Raw genomic sequence first — 4,433 nt, 5'->3', positions numbered from 1 at the left:
TCATTTTACCTGCTGTTATTTTCTCATTCACCCTCTTTGCCTTCCTTATTTCCTTTTAATTTTCTTCTCTGCACTCTCCATATTCTGCCAAGCTACCTGCAATGTTGAGATTGCAGGATCTTCAATGCCCAGCGCATCAAGATTTGAAAATGTATTTAGTTTTATTAAGAACATACTTGGTCTAAACCCTTCAATGTTCTGACAATGGGTTGCTTCCGTTTCTAGTCTACTGCCCAATCCTACTTCAGCCTATTATCTCCCCAGTTTAGAAATGTTACTCCTGCTTTATTTTTCTCCTTTCCCATTACAATGCTAAATCTGACTAAATTATGAATGCTCCGACCAAAGTGTTCACTCACTGGCACACTTTCCATATGCTGATTTTCATTTCTTAAGCCTAAGTCTGGCACCATGCTCTCTCTTAAACACATTTTAAGAATTCTGCTTGCTCTAAACCCTTTTTCTTGTTCACTTCCCTGGTTTAAGTTACAGTTATTGAAATCCACAACTACATCAACTTAACTAGATAGTCCAATGCACCATCATCCACATACTAAATAGTCATTGCAGTTTCAGCTGCTGAGAAATGGGAGTGGCACATTTTCTGGAGATGCAAACACGGTACTGAGGCCAGCTCTGTGCTTTAATTGCTTTCCCTCCAGTTTTGTGGGTTCTGAGTTGATGAGGGCAATGTGGAAACCACAGACTTTTCCACAGATGGGACAGGTAGTGGATGATAGGGTGCGTCATTTGTGAGGTGGTGCCCTTCTTCCAACACTTAGACTGGGCTTTTACGTGCTCCCAATGCCTGGCCTTGAGGTTGGCAATGTCATCCCAAATGCTCTTTTTCCAATGTGATCAGACATGGGCCAGCATTCCCAAGAATCAGTGGGATATTGCATTTTTTCATGTAGGGTTTGAGCACTTTATATAAGAAAATAAGAAATAGGAGCAGGAGTAGGCCTCATGGCCCATCGAACCTGCTCCACCATTCAATAAGATCATGGCTGATCTGTCTGATTCTATCATCACATGAATGATAGAAAAATAGGGGGCTATGTGGGAGGGAAGGGTTAGATAGATCTTAGAGCAGGATAAAATGTCAGCACAACATTGTGGGCCGAAGGGCCTGTACTGTGCTGTTCTATGTTCTATGTTCTATGTCTGTGGAGTCAGATCCACCTACCTGCCTTTTCCCCATAACCCTTAATTCCTCTACTATGCAAAGATCTCTCTAACTGAGTCTTAAATATTTCTAATAAGATATAAGATATTTATTTATTAGTCACATGTACATCAAAACACATAGTGAAATACACCATTTTGCGTTGCTAAGAATGTGCTGGGGGCAGCCCGCAAGCGTCGCCATGCTTCCGGTGCCAACATAGCATGCCCACAACTTCCTAACCCGTACGTCTTTGGAATGTGGGAGGAAACCGGAGCACCCGAAGGAAACCCACGCAGACACGGGGAGAACGTACAAACTCCTTAAAGGCAGCAGCAGGGATTGAACCCAGGTTGCTGGTGCTGTAATAGTGTTATGCTATGCTACGTGAGGTAACCTCTACTGATTCCCTGGGCAGAGAACTCTACAGATTCACTAGTCTCTAGGAAAAGCAGTTTCTCCTCGTTTCTGTCCTAAATCTACTCCCCCGAATCTTGATGCTATGTCTCCTAGTTCTAGTCTCTGGCCAATTCCTCTCTCTCTTCCCTTGAGAGGGATCAGAACAGTGTACCTGCTCCAGGAGTCTGGTGTCAACATGCATTTGACGTGGCCAGCCCAGCGAAGCATTTTGAGTGTAATTAGGGAATGTTGGCCTGGAAAAGGATACTGATGTTGGTTTGCCTGTCCTTCTAGTGAGTTTAGAGGATTATGTGGAGACAGCGTTAGTGGTATGTTTCCAATGCTTTCAGTTGTGTCTAACAGGACAAGTATTAAGACTCTAATATTGATTATGTCAGTCTAGCTCCAAGTTAGTAGGATGCAGTTATATTTTCCTGCAGTATTCTAAGTGGCACTTATATGGAATAGTGTGTTGTATTACATTTTCACTCATGCCAACTTTCAGCTAAAATCTTAAACAGAGGTTCTGGTGGTATATAACCCAGATGTAAAAGATTCCACATCTCTATTCAAATAAGAGTAAATGGTTCTCCCCTAGTTAAGACTACCTATTCAACCAAAAATCAATTCCAAAATTATTAATTTTTTTTACTTATTCTTTTTTTGTGGACTTTATACACATGACAGCATAATAGTGGACAGTGTAATTCATTTGTTGTGAAGCTTTTTGGATGTTTTTCAGAGTACTAAATTGCTACATACATGGCAATTTCAAAACTTTCTTCACAAATTGCTGATATTAACTCCGCAGATTGAAGGATTATGCCACTTAACCTATTACACGTGAAATGTTTAAAACTAACTAAATTGAAATAATTGGTCTGTCCATGGAGCTAAAGTGCATTTACTCACAGCTGAATCCACTGAGACTTTGAAGGACCTTTTATCCCTGAAGCATAGGAGGCTGAGGGGTGACCTTATAGAGGTATATTAAATCATGAGGGGCATAAGATAAGATGAATGGTCATAGTCTTTTTCCCAGGGTAGCTGCATCCAAAACTAGAGAGCACAGGTTAAAAGTGAGAAGGGCTAATGGGTCATGGGTTTATTATTGTCACGTGTACCGAGGTACAGTGAAAAACTTTGTTTTGCATGCCATCCTTATAGATAATATCATCACATAAGATAAGATCTTTATTAGTCACATGTACATCGAAACACACAGTGAAATACATCTTTTGCATAGTGATTTTGGGGGGCAGCCTGCAAGTGTCGCCACGCTTCCGGCACCAACATAGCATGCCCATAACTTCCTAACCTGTACGTCTTTGGAATGTGGGAGGAAACCAGAGCACCCAGAGGAAACCCACACAGACACGGGGAGAACATACAAACTCCTTACAGACAGTGGCCAGATTTGAACCTGGGTCTCTAGCGCTGTAAAGCATTATGCTAACCACTATGCTACCGTGCCTGTCCTCATCACATCAGTACATTGCGGTAGTACAATGGAACAGCAATAACAGAATGCAGAATATAGTGTTAAGAGTTACAGAGAAAGTGCAGTGCAGGCAGACCATAAGGTGTAAGGCCATGACGAGGTAGATTGTGAAGTCAAGAGTCCATCTTATTATACAAGAGGTCCATTTGATAGTCTTATGACAATGGGACTTGGAATTGGTTTATTATTGTCACTTGTACCGAGGTACAGTGAAAAACTTATCTTGCATACCGTTCATACAAAAGGGACCTGAGGGGCAACTTTTTCACACCGAGGATGGTGGGTATATGGAAGGAGCTGCCAGAGGAAGTGGTAGAGGCAGATACAATTACAATTACGACATTGAAGAGACATTTGAACAGGTACATGTTTGAGAAGGGTTTAGAGGGATATGGGCCAAACGCAGGCAAATGGCACTAGCTCAGTTAGGCAGCTTGGCATGGAGGAGTTGGACGAAAGGGCCTGCTTCAGTGTTAACTCTGTGACTCTAAGCTCCCACCCCACTGTTTCCCTCACTTTCACGACAGCCTTATGTCTCCCTGTATTGCAGCTATCATGGATAATGTTCATCAAGGAAAGACCTTCCCAGAAGAAATGACACTGCAGCTGCCTTTGGGAAACACGCAGGTAAAGTTTTATCAGATGCTTCAGACTGAAGACGATTTTCTCATTGGGATTTTCCCCAAATTTCCTCGCTTTTTCCCAATTGTGCACAGGTAGCGCACTGTAAAAGGATAAACTCCAGTCTCCAGGCATTTCCTGCCGATGACTGTAAAATAGTTTGCGAACTTCGTCCTGAACCCCACAAGTGAGATGAAACTTCAGGAGAATTAAGCACCAACATTAGACAACAAACATAAAATGCCCCGATGGCAGGCACTTTCACTTCCTGGGGACGAGCAATTGCCAAATTAACCAAAATAAAACCGAAAAAGCCCTTTGGGAAACGGACGCGCCTGATTTATACTAATCTGCCCTTCCCACTCACAAACTGGCAAACTTTCTGAAAAAAAACAAGGCATTTTTTCCCCTTTATGTTTTTAAACCACAGAGGTGAAAGGTTTACATGCAGGAATCCAGGCGAGTTCTTGCAAGGGCTAGATTACTGCAATAACATACAAATATAAGATTCAAGCAAAAATAAACTGGCTGGAAACCCGGGCAGCTCTCAATAACAAGAGTTTTTAAGAAGGTCTGAAAACCTTTTATGAATAAGAGGAAGGGGTTGGATCCGTGCCACAGCGGTGGGGGTTGCTGTCGCTTTAAGAAAATGTTGGCGACTCCAACCCCCCTTGAAAACTGATCTTGCTTTTGTGAGGTTTTTTTTAAGGATTTGTATTCAGTGCCCGGCGATAGATTAGCTACAAA

The sequence above is a fragment of the Pristis pectinata genome, chromosome 6 (assembly GCF_009764475.1).
Source record: "Pristis pectinata isolate sPriPec2 chromosome 6, sPriPec2.1.pri, whole genome shotgun sequence".
Lineage (NCBI taxonomy): Eukaryota > Metazoa > Chordata > Chondrichthyes > Rhinopristiformes > Pristidae > Pristis > Pristis pectinata.
The sequence above is the reverse complement of the archived record's forward strand: the minus strand, read 5'-3'. Positions refer to the sequence as shown.